This window comes from Bactrocera oleae, chromosome 5, assembly GCF_042242935.1.
Source record: "Bactrocera oleae isolate idBacOlea1 chromosome 5, idBacOlea1, whole genome shotgun sequence".
Taxonomy (NCBI): Eukaryota; Metazoa; Arthropoda; class Insecta; order Diptera; family Tephritidae; genus Bactrocera; species Bactrocera oleae.
Window position 1 is genome coordinate 42940551 of NC_091539.1, and position 23381 is coordinate 42963931.

Genomic DNA, 23381 nt, shown 5'->3' on the forward strand with positions numbered 1-23381 from the left:
TCAATCATACGACCTAACATAACCCGACTGTATGTAGACAAGTTGTAAACTACGACACGTAGTCACGTTTGTATGAGATTTCTTTGGAGAACATTATTTAATGTAGGCGCCTCGCTGAAAAGGTGTAACGCAAACAGTTTTAAGAGGTTCAAATATTTCTGCAATAAACAGTCAGATATCACTAAACATTTCAGCTCATCATTGAGAAGATTGCTCATAATCTCATAATAATCATAATCTAGACACATGAAACTTACATTCTATAAACCAAGCCTGAAGTGGGCATAAAAAACCCTTGCAACAAGTTTCTTAAATCTTGGCATTGTTCCTCTAGCGCTATTGACAGTCTAGCAATAAAAATTGGATGTCTTAAAAATTAGTCGAAAACGAGCGAGAATTTATAGTGTTTATTTATGCGACTCAATGCGGCTGTACTTTTGCACACAAATGCATGCGCATATTTTTTGGGTGTTATTTACCTAATTTAGCCGCAATCTGCATTATTTTTTTGGGTCAATCTCATGCATAATACTCACATTTAGCTCACAAGCAGGCATTGATATGCGAATGCATGCGCCGCAACGGAAATGTAAGAGTGTTACCTCATTTATATGCCATATGCCATGTGCTGCCTAATTTGCTATGGTATTGATGTTTACTACCCTTAATGGCGATATTACGAATTTCTTACAAATTGTGTTTTTTCCCGCTCAGCTGGGAATTGGGTGCGAAAATTTTTCTTCCTCACTGTGCAATGTGCGAAAATTGATATGTAGTAGTGTGTGTGTGTGTGTTTGAATATGTGTAGTTTGTGTGCTATGCTGTGTTATGTGTTGGCGACTGCCAACCAAAATAACTTGACATGGTATTTGGTTATGCTAGAAATGTCATGAAGGCAAAACATGACATGTGTATGCCAACACTTACATGACTGCACCAAGGCACACACACACACAGAGACACGAAGAGTGAGACACATACTTGCACAGGCAGCCAGACTCATTGCAACCGAGCAAATAGAATCGCCAGCAAATGCCAATTCACATTCAAGCATACCTTGAGAGGTATGCACAGCTAGCATGCATGTATGTGACATGTATGCGTGTATGTGCTGCAACTCAAGTTGAGTGTGCCACAAAGCATTCAAGCGATTTGTTCACTCCTCTTGCCACGACTGTGTGTTTGTCGCACGAGCGAGAAAAAAGCACACACGAATTACTGCAATATATTCTAACTGTGGAAGAAATAGTGAATTGTAGACAAAGCAGCGGCAAGGCAACAACAAAAAAGTCAAGTGCCAACTATTTGCAGCAACACTAAATTGCCATTGCTGCAGAAATCTAAGCGGGCGCGTTGGTCGGCGAAAAAGTGTTGCAGCTCGTTAACGTTTTGCGTACAACAACAGCAGCAACAAACAACAACAACAACAACAAGAGCAACAACGACAGCAGCAACAAGACAGCTTTAGTAGCAGCTTGCCACAAACGCACCAATGAGCTGCGCCGGCTGCTGTAGTGATTGCTGTTTGTGTGTGTGTGTTTAGGCAAATTGCTGCTGTCTGCCAGCTAGGTGTTGTCGTTGTTGTTGTTGTTGTCACTGTTGGTTTTTCTATTCCAGCAGCCATTACTTATTGTTATTGTTGCCGTTGCACTATTTATGTTAGCAATTGCATGTGGCAGCATGCATATGCAAGCAGTCAGCCAGTGACAACGCATCATTTGCCTGACTTTGCCAGTGTACAGCAATAATAAGAATAACAACAACAACAACAATACAAATAATGATAGTCATAACAGCAGCACTAACAAATAGTGGCAGCAACACAAGCACAGACACACATACATATATAGCAGAGATGGAGATTTACGCGCATGCAACGCATTTGTCTCTTGCCTCCTGCCACGAGGTTGGCTGAGTAAGCCGCAGCAACTTGGTATAATTCGATTTGTCACAAACTAATGCCATTTAGAGAAGCAGCGGATTTTAGCAGAATAAACGCTAATTTGGCGCTGATTTGTCAAATTGTTTTCGTGTGCCAGCGAATTTAAAATATATTTTTTCATAAAAGACGTTAAGCATGGAACCAGCTTGAAACGAAGGAATCTTTAAAATGCTATTTGGCATGCGAATTTTCCAGCATAGATAATATGCATTTACTTAGCAACAATTAGTGCGACCAAATATATATTGTATCATTTCCGGCAGTTCTCTTTTAGTGCTAGCAGTCTGTTTTAGCAGGCGATATATTGTGTTCGATTCGCTACACTCTTAGCCGAAATGGACTTAATAAGTTTGTTATAGGCACAAAGCGTTTTGTCGACTTGTAAGGGTCTTTTGATTCAGCTTATAGAAGTTTTTTTAGGTACCACAATGGACCGGCGTTTAAGCTGTCCAAGTGAGATCCGTCTTGAGATCGATCTTCTAAACTAACCTACACTCTAACAAATGGGGAAATTAAAAAAAGGAATTTTTTTCAACTTCAATAGCTGAATGTTTTCCAAAGCTAATCATTGGAAACAATACATAATTCCGTGAAATTGTAATCCAGTAAGCACTGGCAAGCTCCTTCTTGCCTCGTTCACAACAAACTTCGGTAGTAACATCTTCGGCACTTGCAAGAGTTCGATGGAAACAATTCATTGAAGCAGTTTCAAGTGTTTATGAGAACAAAGAGGACTTGCTTGCCTAGGCAAATGCATAAGTATATAAATATACCTATATATACAAGCAATCGTATACATTTACATATGTAAGTAGCAAGTGAAATAAATTCTATACTAAATACTACACGTAAAATCTATAATTACTTCAATTCCATGAACTTATTGAACCGCCATCGCACGCTCGCTCGCAATCACGCGTTTTTATGCGTTCGCATTTGTAGATTTATTTGTAAGTATTAGTGCGCTTTATGTATGTCTGTATGTTTATGTGTGTTTGTGTGGCATTTGCGCCAACGCGATTTGCGATTTTGGAATCGTTTCATGGCTTGACAGATGTTGATTCATTCATCTTTGCTTTGTGTTTAAGTGAAAATTCAGAGGAAATACTGGATTACTTGAATGGCAGCGGCGTTGATGAGTTGGCATTGCAGCCAATTGCCGCTGTTGCTCCGGCTGCAGCCGTCGAGACCTTTTTATGCATGCTTGTAGTAAGTCAGCAGTTGGCAAAGTGGCATGCCACACCAATTTACCAGTGCATAACTACAAGTAAATTCCCGCGTGTCTACATAAATTCAAACTTATGTACTTAGCTGTGTGCAAAACATGTGCAGTGCTGTGCAAAATAATAGTATAGAATATGTTCGCATTTCAAGTGACGAAAATATTTTAGTAGAATGAGAGTGATATTTTTTATAAGTTTGTAATGATCTAATACTCGAACTTTTTTAGAATTTATTAAACTTTATTAGGTCCGAAAGCTGAATAAGTACTGTCACTAAAAACACACAATGGATAAGCCCATAAGAAACTGTGTTGGAGCACTTTAAAGCTAACTGCAAGTGTAATCTGGATTTTTAAAAATTGTCTAAAATATCGTGGCTCACTAACATAGTAGTGACCGAAACCAATACGAAATATTTTTTGCCATTTTTAGCTAATAGGAAACGTCGGAGACCCTATCAAATATAAATATAAATAATGAGTGTGACTAGATGAGCCATTACCGTCTGCCCATCTATCTGCCTGTCTGTCTGTATATATGCGAAATAGTCATGCTATTTGCTCCAAGAAGCTGCTCATTTGCCGAAGCCGATATCGGACTACTATAGCATATAGCAGCCAACAAACTGACATTCTTTTGTACATTACTGTATTTTTATGTAATTCCTGCTCACAGGAAAAGTTCGCATGCGGCTGTGCAGAAAACTAGGAAGCCCATACACAATTCTTATAGGAATGCTAGCTGGTAAGCAATCATGCCACATACTCCTTCACACATGCATGTATGTTTGTGTGTATATGCGTGTGTGTGGTATGTACTACTTAACGCACAAGTAAGATATATTTGGCCCCTTTGTAATGCCTGCATTTAGACGCATAATTCCTGTTTCCTATCATTTTTCATACTCATCATACGCACAAGTCATACTTACATGCTTATAAACATATGTATGTACAAAGCACAAAGCTTAACAAGCTGCAAGTCATCATGTCATAACTGAGTGTGTGGGTTGTGCGAATGGCTGTCTGTTACGATTTCTACGAGTTTCCACACAAACAAACATACATGGAGATATACCAGATATATATGGATATTATATAATATTATATATATAGATATCAAAAGATATATAGAGATAGATACAGACATACGTATATAGCTGATATGTAAATATGTGTGTGTATGTGTGTGTTAGACTACTTAGGGTGCGTCCACCTTCTTTATCTCAATCAAGTCGAATGGAAATATTTGATTTGGTTTGATTTGGCTCATAATCTGCGTTGATTTTCAGCTCATTCTCGTCAAACATAATCCCCATACTTATCCACATGTTTACTACCCCCAATGGTCTACAATGTCGGCATACACCGATATATGAGACGAGCTGGCTTCGTTAAGTTAAGTTTGACCATATGCCATTCACCCTCAAATTGATGTGCTATTGCGTTTCATCGCTTTTTCCACCACACCATACGCCGCTCTAAGCACGGCAAGCATTCGCCTTGTCGCGCTGAGATTTCTTGTTCCTGCCCTTTTACGATTATCCGCTTATTTTTATTGAGTTTTTCTGGCAGTGTGTGTTTGTGGCTTTGTTGTTGACAGGCTTCCTTAATTTTACGGCGTCACCATAAAGTCACTCAGATAAAATGTGCATATCATGCCTGTGCATCGTAAAGTGTTCGCTTTAAACACTAATAAATTAGAGATTTTACAAACACAAAGCGAAAAATCCAATTTTCCTTCACTTGCATGTATATCTGTATGTATGTGCGTATGTATGTGTGTAATTGTTAACACCCGCAATGCGATTACTTTGGTTGTTGGTATTTGTGCGTGTACTTAGTTAAATTTTTCTAACCTTAACGCTTTTATCTGATTTCATTTTAAAGTGTTTGTGAAAATGCAATTTTAATCTTATTGCGAATGCTTAATGAAATCTTGCACTGAGGAATTATTGAGGGTATACCAAAGTACTGCCGAAATATGCCCCTTAAGCACCACACCAATGTCATATAATATTGTCATATTACGTAGTGCTTAACGTGCGGGCATTAATGTCATGCCGTTATTTATTGATCCTTTTTGATTTAGATATTAATGGCTTTGATAAATAAATACGTGCTAGCGTACATGGCAATAGGGGAAAGTTATGGGTTAGTGACATGTTGCCGGAAAATCTTAGCTGTCAAAAGGTTAACCAAAAAGATGACAACTTCGTTCCTGGGAAAGGTGTTGTACGGATTTTGACACAAGTGTTAGACATGGTTAGAGGTCGAATGTTTCGTTTTTCCAATTTTCCAACAAAATAGTATTGCAAAATGATAAAACCAAGAATAGTATTTAAAAACAATTTTGTGCTGGGCGAGCGTTTCTTTCCTTTTGTGAAGAAGAGTGGTATGAGATATAAGCCGTTATTGGATAACTAATGTAGTTTATGAGAAGCCCTTACTTTCTCAGGTCTGTTAATGCTTTCCGCGTGTTGTCTGCTGTTAGTAAAAGTAATTTCTTTATTATCTTAGTTCGTAGCATGTGTCAAACCGACGCCCTCAGCAATGGTAGAACGCGCAAATGACCAGTAAACCACTACCGTCTCTGTAATTTTTAATGATATATAATATAATATATATGGTAGACATTATGTCTGGGAGTTTTTGAGCAGTTTACAACCACAAGATATTAATTTGTGAAATTATTTTTACAAGTTTGACTAAAAATTTAGAAATATTACTTCATTTATATATATAATTTATTTTAGGAACATAACTTATTTCATATTTATAATTTATTGACAACGGTTTGCAACAAAACTCAAATATTGACCCGAACAATTTTATAAGTATTTCATGATTAGTCCAGAGAACACTGATTTTTTTTGAGTTATTTACTTTAAGCTTCCTCGACTCTTTGGCATAGCTATAAATCGGAAAGTTTTCCAAGAATTGTATAATCTGCTTTATATTCTGGCTAGAATCTAGTAAAATGTTATTATGGACACAACGGTAAAAAAAGGCGAACCCGAAATATTTACATTCCCACAACAGTTGGATTTATGTAATTGAAACAGACGAAGATTTATATTCGAGCAAGGGCTGCCACCTGGACAATATTTCTCAAAACCACAGCACTGCTAGGCTTAGATACTTCTGAAGTGAATGTATTCTCGCCTTAATATTAAAGACCAGAAGCTTTCACAACTCTTATGAATCGGCTCAGGATATCTTAGTTTTATATTATTTGTATATCGTTACCTTTTTGATTATAGATTGTATTCTTATCATCTTTTCTCTGCTAATTTTCGGCTTAGACCGTATTTAGTCGATTGAAATGCACATTGCTATCTTGAATACTCCCTTAGACAAATAATTAATAGTCTTTTTATGAAACAAGTGATTACAACTGCTTTAGAAGCATTAACTGTTCGCATTTCAATACTTCCTAGCAATATTATTTAGCCACCTTGTTTTTCTCATCCATTATTATGGAATTATATTAAGAAGAATTGGATATTCTTGGAACAGACCCAAAAGTTTTCTAAATTTAATTAAGTAAAGGTTTAAATATAAAAGCAAGCATAGTTTTGGAACTAGAACGAAGACATTCATAAATAATTTGTTAGCTTGTTAGCACAGAACAGTAATTAACATTCTGATCACAGTCGCTCTGACCTTCATCGAGTAGAGCTCGTAAGACCTTTATTATTTATGGCCACTAATAACAGCATAGTTTTTGCTAGCGAAACGTTGAACAAAATTTGCATATTGTTGGGTACTGATCATAGTCAAATTGCTAGCCTGTCGCTCTTTAGTATTACAGACAGAAATGTCAAAATCAGTCAACTGGTTTCGAGCAGTATTGTTTGAGTTTCGGAGCAGCGATTGAATAATTTACTAAAATCCAACTCCAAAAAATCGATGTCTTTTAAATATATTGTATGAAAAAGTATTTTTCGCATAATATTGATTGGGGTTCATAATTTTTTACGTTTTGAAGTGTTGAAAAACAATGTATTCACTATGTTTATTTATAATTTTTCGAATTACAAATATTACTATTATATTAAACAGCGCTTCGAATAATATAAACCAGAGTTATTATCTGTGTGTTCTATCATATTGATGTTCTCCATATTTATATAGGTCTGTATTAAATACTTTACAATCTCTCTTGCATTTATATTACTTTATGATACTTAGTCGTTTTTGCCTTGCACAAATTCGATTTTTGATTAAAATATACAGAACATGCTTACAAGTTGATAGCGAACGGATTATTTGTCACCGAGTAATCACTCAAGCAAATTGGAAAAATGCTGTTTCGAGAAAAATGCGTTTAAACATAAACTGATAGAACTGATTACACTGAGCAGCTATACTTTAGAAGCTGAAGTTTTTAACTCCCAGAGGGAAATGTCGGAAACCCTATAACATACGTATATATGTATATAAATGATCACCATAACAAGCTCTGTCGATTTAGCCATGACCGTCTATCCGTCTATTTGTATATAAGCGTGCTAGTCCCTCAGATTTTGAGACATCGCTCTGAAATTTCGCACACGTTCTTTTCTCCTAAAGGAGCTGCTCATTTGTCGGAATCGATATCGGACGACTATAGCAGATAGCTGCCATACAATCTCTTGTATGAAAAACTTTTTTATTTGACGAGATATTTTCATGAAATTTGGCACGCATTACTTTCTATAACAATGGTGCAGTTTTCGAAGAAATTATTCAGATTGGAGCAGTATAGCATAAAGCTGTTATACAAACTGATCGATCCTAATCAAGTTCTTGTTAGAAAAACTTTTTATTTGCAAGGCAACAGTACAATCTTCGCACAAATTGTTCATATCGGATTACTATAGCATGTAGCTTTCCCTACAAACTGACCAAGGTCTTGTATGCAAACTTTTTTATTTGTGAAGGGTATTATAGCTTCGATGCAGTCGTTTTTACTTATTTTTTTACATCTTATTCAACCCAAAACCTTAAATTCAAATACACAAAATTCCGGATCACAGTTTATACGAAATTTCGGCACAAATAAATAAATGTGTTATTATTTTTTTCTATTTATTTATTTGAACTTAAAGCAATTTCAGAGTAGCTCACATTTATTTGAAAATTCGGTTTGTGCGCCACACGCAAAGTTTGCACGTAAAACCGCGCTTCATTTTAATTATTGCCCCTTCACACACACACACACCCACCAACAAATATTCATATTCATTCAGCGACCACGTCCGTTTCCACTTTTCACGTTATTATTTAAGTCCTTTGGCATTTCACCTCCAACTCCGACGAAAATGCCAAATAGCATTGTTATCTCTTTACAATGTAATGCTCGAAATGCAGCTTATCCCTTCTAACTGCGCACATAACTCAATTTGGCCGCACCACCACCGCTCCAAGCACAGCTTCCGAGGAGTGTTTGCCTGCAAGTTTTTATCAGCTTTGAGTATTCAATTCCCAATTCCGGCAACGTTGTAGGGATTTATTAGAAAGAGAATGGGTGCGTGTGGGCAAGAGAGCGGGCGAGCGGGAGCGAAATGATGGATAAAACACAAACAAAATCAGCCCACTTTCCACTTCAGAATTATTATCTTCATTTAAGCCTCGAAGCGCGCGCGTATCAGCAGCGCTGGTTTTGCATTTCACCGAACGTAAGAGTATACCGCATGCCACATGCCACACAACGGCTACACAACACATACCACTTGTGAGCGTTAACCGCACAGTTTAAAATCCCCGAACAACGGTACAAACCGCCGAAACCAATTCAAACTATTTGCCACGACTGCTTTCTGCTTTTAATTTTTATGGAGCTGGAGTGCATTGTCATAGGTGAATACTCAATTGGGCGGACAATTGGACGTTGCACGAAGCCATTGTGTGTGTTTGTGTGTGCTTTATAAGTAAGTTCGCTTGTTGTGCTGACTACGCGGATCATCAACTGAAAGCAGCAGCTGTGACTATCTAACTACAGCTTTTCAAAATGACTTCACATATCCATTTCATATGTGTATCTGTGTGTGTGTGTGCGTATATATAACAGGAAACGCAGTTTTTATTTAAGCACATTTAACGGCGAAAATTTGTAAAAAGTTGAAAACAAGAAATTATGCAAAAACAATTGTATGAAGTGCAAGGTTTAAAAAAATTCTGCGAATATTGCAAATAAAGTGCAAAAAATTCAAACGTTTTGCAACCATAAAACGCTTTGCATGAAATAAACAACAACACAACGAGGTATTAAGTTGTTATGGCCGAGAAATCGCAATCACTGCATTGCTGCCGCACCGCCGCCCGTCCCACAGCTGCCACAGCCGCTCCCGTTGCGCATACAAAACTGACATTTAATTGGTTTAAAAAAAGCTATGCGCGCGAGCTTCAAATAAAAACTATAAAAATAGTCTTCAACTATGCTAACTAACAACAAAAAAGTTTACTCTCTCGAGTGATTTCATTTACGTATACCCTGCACACATATACTCTCTAATAGTTGAAGTGTTAGAATAATTTTGAGATATAACAAAAAATGTATTGGCATAACAAGCCGAAGATAGCTGGAAACTACAGGGGAGTTCCGCCTATTTCCCTCTCTTGATCTATCTTTCTCTCTCCCTGAACACATTATATTTGATGCAATTGAATTAAATGTAGGGAAAGTGGCATTAAAGTGACCGTTGCGCTAATATTTCTGATTATACTAATAATTTGATTCGCCACTCGCCAAGTTTTTGTGAGTAATGATTTATGCTAGTTGTTCGTTCGCTTCGCACTCCTTATAATTGGCGTGTAATGATTCATGGTAGTGGTTTGTTCGAATCGCAACTACTCAAGCTTTACAGCTGATTTAAGAGAGTATAGACATAGACATATAGAGGTTAAATTTATAGAAGAGTGTACAAAAAGTCAAGGTTCCACATAAAAAAGGTTTTAGCTGTCTTTAATCATGTCAACTGATACATTTTATTTACAATATGGCCACACATTTGCTGCCATGGCATATTTATATATATTTCACAGCACCGCATTGATATAAGAATGAAGAAAGTGACCTATTTTGAGCCCAAGACACAGGTCGCTTAAAATGACTCCCAAATCAGTTCGCTCTTTTAAACCTTCACATCAACATAAGAATTACTTCTTCATAAAATCTTTTGAGATCGTTTTTATTACATGAAGTGCTGGTGTTGAAATGCCCTAAATATTCCAACGGTTACGATTAGTGCTACTTGGGTAATGTGAGTGCTTTTAAGCGACCCATAATTAAATACCGTTAAAAATAAAGTATTTTAAAGGCTTTCACATTTTTTCTTCTCTAAAGCAATTCACTACTGAAATATTCGAATCATGATTTGGATTTGAAAAGCTCAATATTGAAAGCGCATTCAGAGACCCTGAGATGGAATGAGGAAAATCAGTTTACAATGTATGCGAAACATTGTGCGAAGAAATAAGCGCAACAAAAACGAAAACACCTATATTAATACGCATATGTGCGTGTGTGTGTGACAAGAGAAGCAGCATAAAGCGTGAGGTCTCCAGTGATTTCTTTAATGTCCGATAATGTTTATGCATCCTGAAGGGCATAAAATTCGAGATATGCAAAGAACAAAATTGCTAACTGCAAAGCAGGAGGGGGAAAAAGCAGCACGGAGCTGCACAAAAGTGATACAAAAAGCAATGCATATGTTAGTATGTAGAGAGCGTAGAGAGAAAAACACGCTAGAAAAATCGTTGCAACGCTGGTGGTAGTCATGCATGCATGCAACGGATTATGGTGCAACAAATCGCCTTACAAAGCTGCGGATAGCAATAGCATATATCCTATGGCCAACTGCTGCCGGCAGCCGGCTGATGTGATATGCCGAACGCATCTGCCATCATTGCGTATGTGTGTGTGTGTGTGAGAGTGAGTGCTTGGCTATGCCAAACGAGCGGGCGGGCGGGGTATAGGGTGCGCAGTTATCGATTTCATTTTTTCAATAACTTTGATATTTTTACGATTTGTGACGATAGCAATAGGATACGCATGACTACACCTACACACACACATACATAGCGGTTGGCAACTAACTAGTTGGTTTTTGCATGTGACTAAGAGCCGTTTTTTGCGTGCGTTGCAGCAGTGCAGTGGCACAGGCAGCACTGGCGTGTTTATCGATTGGACGAACTAAATTATAACCAACAATGGACACGCAGACAGGCAGACGGTTCGGTGTGGCAGCAACGGCTTCTGCTCTGCTTAGCTATTTTTTATGCCCCAAACTAAGGTGCAAAGCTAGGCATTGTTTGTACCCTTGCGTGTGAGTGTGTGTGTGTGTGTGTGTGTGTGACAGTGTGGGTTTGGAGGACCTTTGCGTGCCGGTCGCTTCGTCAGGGCCGTCGATCGGTGTTGGCGGTAACTGCAACAGGTAATTTGAGCTTTAAATACACAAAATTTAAGTTCATCGTAAATTTCTCTGCTCATTTGCGTTATTTTGCGAAATATGATATGCTCAACAGTGGAAGCGCAGCAAAAGCAGCACGATGAAGCGAATACAAAAGCACAACAACAAGCAAAAACAAAAAGGTTTCAAAAAATTTATTTTTCATAAGGATATTCGAATTTATAGCATTTGTGTGGCATGGCAGCCGTCGTGCAGTTGTGAAAACAGCAAAAGGAGGCAGCGGAAAAAAGGTTGTTTCGGTTGCTATTCGCCAACTGTCAGAGCATGTTTCTCGAATTAGTGTCTAAATTTAGCCACTCAACTACTTATTACCTACTTATTTTCAAACTTGTAGCCGGTAGAGGCTGGTATTATGTTCGAGCTGTGCCGTAATTTGCTCGGCATGTGAACTTTTTAATTGCGCGGCAAATGAATAATGTGGAATACACAAGTGTATGCAACTAAATATATATATGTATACTAATACACGTGCATTTCTATTGAAGAAAGTTGGTTATGAAACCGCAATGTGAATTTTCGCGTTGATTTTTTTTATTCAGTGTTTCATCGTCTCGTCGTTTTATATAAATAATATATTTTATTTATAATAACGCTCTCGAAAGAAATAAAACAAGAAAAAACATTAACTTCGGTGACAGCGAAACTAGAATATCTTTTACAAATAAAACGGTTTCCATACAATAAATTGCTTTTAATCGTTCAGTTTGTATGGTAGCTATAAGATATAGTGATTTAATCCTAAATAATAATCCTTATACGAAAAATCTTGTCAAATTTCGTGAAGATATGTACCTCGTCATATAAAAAAGTCATTAAACTTTGGCCTTAGGCATAAGGCAGAGAAGCGATTCGTTCGAAGATTTACGAAACTGTAATAAATCTGTACTTATATACAGTAGAGAACGGTAACCTCAGGCGTATTTCTTTGCCGAATAGTCTATGCCAACACAACAACCAACTATGCCGTTCCAATGCCTGTGTCTGTTTTGGTGCCATAAGTTGCATTTGTCAGAACCGTTGCATTTCGGCTGAGTTCACGAAAACAAACTCCTTAAGATGCGACCAATTCGAAAATAAAAAGTGGGGATTAAACAATAAAATTGTTACTCTTCTTGTAATAGCTACATATCTGTAGATTTCTTATTAAGAGCGAGTCTGACTTGTTTTTTCTCTACATCGCTCAAGAGTTTCACAATTCTTGAAATTTTTTACCATAAATTAGTTGATTTATTTTAAAGTTTCCTCGGATTGCGCGTCGACTCAAGCACGCAAACACATGCACACACACAAGAGTTAATATTTGAAGTTTATAAACAAATGTAAAGCACACATACAAAAAAAAAATAACTTTTCTGCCTCAAAATGTAAACTTTTTACAGTGCTAACTAAATGGACTACATATGAACTACACACATACTAGTGCATATACACATAGTAGATACATGAGTACAAGCATGGTATAAAGTTTGGCAAAAGTTCTTGTGGTACACGAGTAGTGTAGTTTTGTTCTCATTCTGCGAGCATAAGAAGTTAATTATATTTATAAGTTTGTAACATAAAGTAGTCTAGATGCTGTTTTCGTTTTTGTCATTTCCATTGTTTTCTTCATTGTTGTAATCTCGCTTGGCATACTAACGAAAGTTGAATCTTTGGCGTTGCAAAAGCATGCAGTTGAACTTAGAAAGCTTTACAAGAGTTAAGTTCAAACTTTTAATAGAATAAGCTTAAAACATGCCACAGATATGAGCAGCGAGTAAAAATATTTAACACAATTTATGATTGGTCTTTATCTAAAAGGGATTACGATGCATATAGATGTATTTTTATTAATTGGTTCGAAAATTTGATTTGAAAGAAAACTGTGTTTTAATTGAATGAAAGTGGTTTAATATTTTTTTTTTGATACCACAAAAGATATACTAGAGAGGTGCAAAGAGTTTTACCATAAAATATTTAAATATATTGTGGACCAGGATTGATATATTATACTACGGCAACTGGTGAAGAAAAGTGGGATATTGACGACAGCGTCAAGTAACTGTCTTGTTCGAATTGCGGCAAACGGTGAACAAATCGGGATTGACTGATGTGTGTTTGATGGCATTGCAAGGGATCCATCCACTATAAGCTGCTCGCCTACACTCTAACTGTTTATTTGGATCTGTTCTGTCAATAATTGATCCCTGGGAAGTAGACAATCGCCCAGACCTGGTTAGCTTTGTTCAATAGGTAAGGTATTGTGTGCCATCAGTACAGCCAGGGCACACATATCGATAGTGAAGAAGCTCCGGGAGCTTAGCTGGAATGGTTTTATGTGGTATGGACATGTTACTGTCTATTGTGAATAATTTTGCTGGTGAAAATATGTTTATGAAAATCGATTAACCTAGTTTTTTGTCATTGGGTTCGAGAGTTTCTATGAGAGTGACTTTGTGCTAACTAGATCTTATATTTTGGCTCTTTATTTATACACAGACAGTTCATGAAATGTAAGAATTATTATCTATTCCCAAGTAAAGTATTTACTGATTCTACTTAGCAACTATTTCAACATATGAGGCGTTGAGAAAAAAGGTTTGAGGTTTGTCCGATTATGAATTCCATATTTAAATATTTTAAAACTCTTAAGTAGTTCAGAAACTTCATATTCGGGGAGTGCCGAACACATTGGGTGACAGTCCTTATGGTAACAATTAATGTTTAAACTAAATGAAGATATATACATAAATATATTAAAATCTCACAAGCAACAGATGCAATCCTATATTATAATATTTAGCAATCCAAAGTTTTGACATCAAAATATATTCATTTGCAAATATTGAAATTAGTTTTACTCCATTTGAAGTATTTAAAGCAAACAAAAGCTTCATATGCCCCCAAAATTCCTTTGTGTACATTAACTTAGTCTACAATAAAAACCTAGCACAACTCATCAAAGTGAACTGCTTAAGGAACCTCCTTCGCTCACTCGAGCTAACAACTAAGCCAACAGGTAATACACCAGAAATTATATTCCTGCCACAGCCATAAAACTGGCGAGCAATTTGTAAATGTTGTGTAGCAAGGATAGGAGCAGACAGCAGCAAGCAAATAACAAACAAACAATATTGGCCAACAACAAAGCAGTAAATTATCGCTTGAGTCAACAAATAAATGAATATGTACATATGTAAATAACTACATACAAATATACTTATGTACATATATGGTAGGTGCGCAAACATAGCAAATATGCTAGGCAAAAGCGCTGCCGATGCTAACGGCTAACAAGCTGAGTAGCGCAAGAAGGAATGGGGACTCTAAGGCAGCCGAAAGCTCCAGTAAGCATGCTGTGGTGGCTTGCAAGACACATGTGAGCCTCTCTATAAATATATGTACTTACTTGTATATATACAATGTACATATATACATATGTACATATATAAAGGGTGTTTTTTTAGACGAGTGGTTTTCAATGAGAAAATACATTTTTCGGCGTTGGTCTTTTTGACAGCTGTTACTTGATTTATAGTCAGCTGTTTTTGCTATTCGTTTTCGCCCGAGACCATTGACGCCTTGGAAGAGAATATTTGGCGCATTATTGCCGACATACGGCCTCAATTGCTACAAGTGGTCTAAAATTGGACCTCTCGGCTGGAATTTATTCCAACCAGCTATGGCGGACACTTGCCTGATATCATTTTTAAAACAGAATCGCAATCTCTTATCTTTATAATAAAAAAAAAAAATTCCCTAAAAAGGCACCCTTTAGATATATAGTATGTAAGCGCAAGTATGCGGCACAATTGCCATCTAAACGCTGCTAGGAAGCGAATATTTTCATTACTTCACATTTTAATTTTTCCTTTTATTTTTCAATTAAAGCTTAAGGCTTCGCTTTATTCTTGCCATTCGTCGTTAAATACCGCAAGCGCATGGCAATGCCAGCGTTGACGCCAGCGACTCGTTAAATACGAGCGCTTGCACGCAGAATTTATTGGAATGCATTGCGGAGTTAACGGGCTGGCAGTATTTTTCAAAATCAATAGCTCGAATAAAATCTGAGCGTTTAGAAGGAAATCACCTCGGTAAAGGATTAGTTATGGCGCTGCAAAATGCGCAGCAATGCAATGAAGTGCACAGCGCCGAGATGAAAAGCGATATGCGAACACATAGCTGTGTCTGTGTAGGTGTGTGTATTGTGCGAATGCACACGGCAGAGCGCGAAAGCCATTCAGCAAACTATGCGCCTTGTAATAGCGCGGAAAGGTGAGAAGCTCGGCGTTACCAGCTAAGTTGCCGATGAACTGCCATGAAAAGGTATTATAGCAAAGGCGGCAAAGAAATATTCGGCTTGATTCGGTCTATTGACAGCGAGCAGCAAAGTTGCTTAAACGTTTGCGCTAAGGCAAAGTCGCATTTTAGCTGTAGACTACAGCGCTTAGGTAAAATGCTTGCCAGGCAATACAGTTTACTTGCTGCAACAGCGCACTTCACTTACTTATACATTTACGAAAATAAAAATAAAATCAAAATAAGCTTCAGACAAAATCAGAAAAAGAATGCGCTGCGCCAATAGCGCTCTTCTCACGACGAGTGTCCGCTGCGATTTTAAATATCATAAAAATTGAACGTTTATATAAATATAAAATACCAACAATAACGAGTGCTATCAGCAACGTGAAAGCTGCATTGAATGCAATCAACCGCACAAGAACAACAATCAAGTGAGTATAACTATTAAATAGTGAGAAGTTCACATTTTCCCGTGGCACTAAACGATTTTTTATTTGATGGTATATTTTGTAGCGCTTTATTGCCGGCGCGTTGAGTTGGCCGCGCCATCCAGCCAGCCAGTCAGACAGTCAGTTAGCCAAGCAGTCAGATAGCCAATACCAGCTACGCACAGTGCTGGTGAGTATTGCAGTGCCGTTGCGGCGGGTAGGGGTAGGGAATGAATATAATTCAGTTTCATTTTTGGATTTAGTATTAGTCATGCATTTATATGCATTGCTTTTAATTTTCCAGCTTTTAAGTGTGAAAAGCGCAATTAAATATTTCAACGGCTGTCCAAAGTGTTATATATATACATATGTACATATATATATAAATAAACGAAAAGAAATCTCCTCAAATGTGAGTAACATCTAAGGGATAACCCCTAATAATCCACTTGTGAGTCTCACAACATCGATTTTCTATATACAAGTACATATGTATACTTGTATGTATTGTATATATTCGAAAATTTGAAGTTGATTTGTCAAATAGTTTCCGAACGTTCAGTTTGTATAGCAGATATATGCTATAGTGATCCGATCTTCAAATGAAAAAGTTTACCGGTTTTTACAAGCACTTGATGAATCCAGTACATCGTAGCTAGGTTATCATTTGACTCAGAATTATCGTTTGTGCGCCTTTTTTCGGCTTTTTCTCGTATGAAAACTGTAATATCACGTCCTCACGAAATTGGTAATTATGGAGCCTCCAGTCGACCTCAGAAAATCACTTTAGATACCTGTTGCATTTTAAAAGGGTATAGTTTATAGAATACCAAGGTAATTTGAGCGTCCTACAAAATATTTAGCAGCATCGCGCGTGGACTTATTACCCAGTCAGAACACCTACAATTTGCGGCGAGACTGACGTTGCTCAGAGCAACTAGTTCAGAGGACCTAGTGAGCTTACGATTCGCAGCCGCAAAAGTTTTTGTTGTTGACCAGTGCTTGCCGAGATCACGGGAGATCCATAGATGCAGCACTAGAACGCAAATTGGGTTTAGCAGGGTATATTAGGCTATGGAAAGACGCCCACCATAGTATTGTAATTAGTTATCACAAAAGCAGGTTCGATCAATTTTTTTTTTTTTTTTTTGAAATAACGGTCATTCCCCAGCAGAATACCAAATGTCGGTTTGAACAGAGGAGAGACTCAGTCAGCTATCTAGCAAAGGTGTAAGTTTTAAAGTTTAAAGTTTTGTTGGTAGTAGACGGATATTTTTCCCTGAAAGTTCTATAGATGGCTTTTCTTAATAACGAAAAAGCTAAGATTTTTTAGTACGGATAAAATGTATATCTGAAAGTAGACTTTATCAAAAAGCACATACATATCGGTAATTGTTCCAGTATTAGGTATTGCAGAACTAATCAAATCAAATCCGTATAAAATTCCAATAATAAGTTACAAAACAATATAAATCAACATAATATAGATATCTGGTAATATCAGTGGATATTATGGGTATAAAGTGCAGCTTTGACTAAAAAGTAATGTTATGTAGCATTCGCAACCCAGAACTGAAACTGACCTCTTTCATCCCTTCCGCAAATATTCTTTACACACGACACTGATTCATCAACGTCGAAGTTTGGCCTGCTGCTGTTGCAGCCAAACAAATGGTCAATTCACGAAACGAGTTCTACTTGTCTGAAATGGCTATCTATATGCAGTTATACACATATATTACGACTCGTAGGTATGTGTATGTATTTATTTATACTTGCAACACACAATCGCATGCAACACTTCTTATTGCACTCACACGCACACACACATATATACATAAAAAATATGCAGTTTGTGCACGGCGCTGTTGCAAGTTCTTTTGCCAGCTTCTGTGGCAAGTTTCACCTTTGCTGTTGCACGTTGCTGTGCTGAGATTTTTTCACATCCTCCTGCTGCTGCGGTGTGTTAAAAGGGGGCGTGCAACGTGCAACGCGGACAGATGAGATGCTGGTGAAGGCATGTTGCACAGCAGCCAGCCACAGCAACAGGAGAAATGTGCATGCGTCGAGGCAGAGAGATAGTGAAAAGCAAGCAGTTATTGGTGCAACAGCATTGATTGCAAAAGGAATAAAAAAACAACAAGAAAATAGAAAATAATAAATACGAATAACAAATAAGAGAATAAGGTGAAAAAAATTGGAAGAAACGAAAAATGCACACACACACACACAACCAAAGTGCTGTGTGTTTGTGAAAGCAATAAAATACGAATTGCATTGAGTTGTAGCTTTTGTTGCTCACACCGTTGTTGTTGTTATTTGCGTTGGAGCTGTTATTTTATTGACTGTTGCTCTCTTTGATTTGCTTGCTATTGTTGGCGCATACATTGTTGCCACGGGTAACACGCGTGACAGCAGCAACAGCTTCAGCTACAGCCACACACATACACAGCAACACCGACAACACAGCCAGCCCGGCAACTGCAGCAAATTTAAATTCAATGGGCGTACATTTGATGTGAAACTATTTTGTGTATTTCTTCTTTGCTTTTTTGCTTAATGGCTAAATATATTTCCACAAATTGGTTAGAATTTGCAAATTTTTTGATTAGATACGAGATAAATGCTATGAATAAACGCGTAATGATGTCATAGTAGCTGGCTCTGCTCTTGTGAGTTCATCAAGCAGCGATTTGCAACTGAATGATGTTGGGAGGGATTTGTAGCAAGTTTGCTTGCCAAACAAAGTCATCATGATCGAATTTATCTAGATATATGGAATACGCGCTCATTACAACGATCCTTAAAAAGAATTAGGTTGTAAGAATCCTCAACAAAAAAAAAAACAGAACTTAATAGAAACAAGAAAGAACGCTATTGTCGGTTGTATCGAAGCTGGAATACGCTTCACATATAAAGAAGTTTACATACAAGAACTTTATTTTGATCGTTCAATTTGCATATCAGCTATATCATATAGTAGTCCGATCTGGAAAATGTCTTCGTATTTTGTAACGTTGCCTTGAGCAATAGTTTTTGTTGAATATCGTAAATATTATATAATATATTGTCAAATAAATATGTTTTTCATATTAAAACTTAAGTTTAACTTTCATTATATATGACAGCTATATGCTATAGTGATTCGATCTGAAAAATTACTTCAAATATGTTAGCGTTGGCTTGGAAAATAATCCATGCCAAATTTCGTGACAATATCTTTTCAAATGAAAAAGTTTTAAATACTACTTCTTGATTCCGATAGTTCAGTTGGTATGGCAGCTATATGCAATAGTTGTCCAATATCGGCGGGTTCCGACAAATGAGCGTCTTCTTGGAGAGAAAATAACGTGTGCAATATTTCAGACAGATATCAAAAAACTGAATCAATTCACAGATCATCTCAAAAATAATATATTCCGCCAAAAGAACTGGCCGTGGTAGAAGATATGTAAAGAATTTTACATCCTCAAAAGCAAAATTAGCAAAATTTATTTAAGTTTATCTTTGTCTTTTCTTAGTGAAATCTCTTCAAGTCTAACAGCTGCTCCAATATTTTTCTTTTAAATTAGTCATATTTTCAATTGAAAAACCGTAAGTACTAGAGTTACGCTAAGTCTAAATTGAAGTATCAAAGCCTTCAGCTTACACAAAAGTAGCAATTGGTGACTTTGAAAACAAAAACTTTATTTATAGTGAATTTTTTGAGGAACAAAGAGACCCTACTGTAACAGTGATCATTGAGCGGTACATTGAAATTCTATATATGTTTTTGCCATTACTAAGCAAAAGTTCTAATCAAAAATCATTGTTCGAACAATTTCATATGACTTCTTCAACTATGCCCAGCGGATCATCTCGAAAGAATTCGATAATGGGAATGATTTGATTTCTTCAGTAGTTCTCTTGTGCGTATCTAATAGCCTAGACAGAGAAAGAAAATAATTGCCATACAATGTTGGGCTCAGCCAGAAACACGGAGAAGAAACCGTTCTGCACCTACCGCACAGTCACTGTTTCAATTATATATAAGATTTCCTTCTTTTGATGACATAAGGAAAAAGTAGCGTGTGAACAGAAAGTCATAGAGAAAGGAACTGATTCAGGAATATCATACATGTAAGTAGCATATTACATATCTGAGCCTACGAAACTGATATACAATATTCTAAAAGAAGTTACCTTTCACTGAGATAGAAAACTAAGGCCTAGATAGGTTAGCTAGATTCGATATTAAGCGTAATTACAGAAAAATACATGTGTTTTCAAGCACTCGGAAATGATTCTCCACCTATAGATACGCTTTGGAAAATGCCGCAATTTCTTCAAGGAAAATCAAAGTTCTCGATATTAAGAAAAATTAATACAGAGCATGGTCTCTGTAAGCAAGTTCAACCTCTTTACTGTTAAATAGCAAGCCGTTATGTCCATTAGCCATATAAATAATATAAATCTAACCACAAAATATGTTAAGGCAATCGATAGAGCAGTTAGGCAATTCAAAACCCACTTCAATACCAACATCGGCGTTTGGCAGAAGATCTGATTACCGTTACAAGGCATAAATATGACTTTAAAGTCATTACAGAATATTGGACTTTAATATTTCTGCAATTTAGTAATTAGGACTCATACTCAATCAAGTATTTCTTACAACTGCTCGCAACGATTAAAGCGGAAAGGCTGTGCGGTGGAAGAGCGGACGGACGGTCCACGCTCACCGAAACTATTCCAATCAAGTTTTATATCTTAAGTAAAACATTTATTATGCGGTTACGGCAACTGCGCGTTGTCTGCGCGTTCGCCAGCAACTGCAACTATTTGCGACATGACGACGGCAAGCAGCAACAACATGCCAACATGCCAAGTTCATATCAAATTTTCGAATCAAATGCAAAAAATTATTTCCATTTAAAACATTCTTTGCCACATTTCATTTTATTTACCTCGCTCGCTGTCTGATCGCCTGACTGCTTGTTCGTTTGTACGCTTGCTTGCTGATTCCTTCATTTAGTTGTTGTATTGTGTGCGAGTTTGTTGTTTTGGTTTTTGTTTTTTTTTTGCACTTTTCCGTTCTTTTAATGTGGCGACTTCTTGCGCTATCCGTCGCAGTTGGCCACATGCTATTGACTGGTTCGCCTTTTTGCCACTATCGCAGCGTCTTTTTGTTGTGCTATTTGTTGGCTGTTGTTGTGTTTGTTGTAGCAGTTGCATGCGTACACAATAAATTATTGTATTTATGGCTGAGCGTAAGATTGGCAAGGCGGCATAAGCTGGCAGCAGCCGCCAGAACGGCGGGTCAGCAGCGGCGGCGGCGACGGCGACGGCGACGGCATGCCAACAAATGAGTTGATTACAGAAGTTGGTCGAAGCGATTGCGGTTGAATGAGCGGCCAATCGCATGCAACAGACAGATATAGCCGCACCGGCAGACAGACGGACAGACAAGGAGACAGGCAGGCAACAGGCTGTGAGCAGTCAGTTGTGTGATTGCTGCGCTCGGTTGGTATGCAAAAATGTGTTGCAAGGACAAAATTCTGTTGCACAACTAGCGCGCGCAAACACACATGCACACTCACAATGATAAATATTTATTTAATAGTAAATTAGTGTTGCCGTCGTGTTCTTACCTTTTTTACGGCTGCGCATACATACACATGCAACTTGATTGCTGATTGAAAATTGTCTATTTGCTGTTTGCCATATTGAATTAGTGGCATGGAAATGAAGAAATTCATTGCATGCCAAACCGAATGCAGCAACAACAACAAAGACGTTGTTGCATGCCACAACAGCAGCGCTTAGTGAAACAATTACGTACAAGAGATGCGTGCTATCGCGGCATGAGCAACAACAGCAGCGTACGACTAACAATACACAAATATTTGTGTTGTCGTATTGTTGTTGCGCTTGCCGCATGCCACGGCAAAGCGTAAAAAATCGCGTTGTAGCAAAGTAGTTCGCATGCATTTGCAACACGCTTATGTGTTGCACGTCACAGCGCGCAAGCGAAATTTATACGTTTGTCATCGAGCGTACAACAACTGCAACGGCAACAGCAACATGAATGGCAACATCAAGCGGCAGCTGCAGCAGCCACAAAGACACAGCGCGTCTGACAAGCCATAAGCAGGCAGTCATCATTGCGCGTAGCAATTGTTTAGCCGTCGTAAGCTGGCTGGCAATAGCTGCCAAGTTGCCGCGCTACGCCACAACGCCGATGTTGCCACATGGGCCTGGTGCGGCTGTTGAGTGCGAACAAGTAATTAGAAAATCGTATCCTAAAAATATCCAATTCAAAAGTATGTACGAGTACTCGTATCGTTTCAGATGTGCAATTGCAATAACAACAACAGCAGCTACATGCTGAGAACATCAGTCTCAAAACGAGCAGCGATAAATTGGCAAAACAACGCGCGGTAAACAACGACGTGTTGTAGTGGGGCCAAAGTGCCATGTACAAACATACATTGTACTAACCTATGTGCAACACACACAACACACTTAGTTACATGCAAGGGAATGTGGCATAAACGAAACGGGCGGCGCGTCTCCACTCAGCTGCCACACAAACGCTGCTGCGCCGCTGCACTCTTGCCAAACTTTCGTTTCGTTCACTTCGTGTTGCAAGCACTTTAACTCAGCAATGTTTTTCAATTTTTTCCCCGCTTCTTCTTCTTTATCGCTTTGTTTATGTCGCGGCACATTGGGAAATCGTGTACGTTGATAGACCAGCAATGTTTTTATGAACACGAGTTTGCCTTATTAAAATACTAACGTGACTATTTAGCCCTCCACACCCGTGCCGCTGTGGTGCGCCTCACTCTTCTTCACACTTCCCCCTTCACTTATTTTTTTTCATATTCGTTTTTTCTCTGGTAATTTACTTTTCGGAAACACTATATTTAACGCTTTTATTAGGCCAGCAAAGCACTCTTGCGGCAAGCAAGCCACATGCGCAGCGCAGTGGGTAATGTGCTCGAGTCGGGGCTTTTATGACTTAATCATCACCACGAAAGAATACTTTTTGGTGTAATGAAAACCAAAATGATTAA

The 23381-nt window shown here is 37.7% G+C and overlaps 1 protein-coding gene and 1 long non-coding RNA gene across 3 annotated transcripts in view; one reads left to right on the top strand and one right to left on the bottom strand.

The window, feature by feature from the left end:
• LOC106627937 (putative uncharacterized protein DDB_G0291608) overlaps positions 1–23381 on the bottom strand; it is a 180952-nt gene that overhangs the window by 11583 nt on the left and 145988 nt on the right. The gene's annotated exons all lie outside the window — the stretch shown is intronic.
• LOC118681456 (uncharacterized) overlaps positions 15923–23381 on the top strand; it is a 101556-nt gene continuing 94097 nt past the window's right edge. The window contains exons 1-2 of the long non-coding RNA XR_011396691.1: positions 15923–16329; positions 16412–16516. This is a non-coding gene — a long non-coding RNA (uncharacterized lncRNA). The remainder of the gene's footprint in view (positions 16330–16411; positions 16517–23381) is intronic.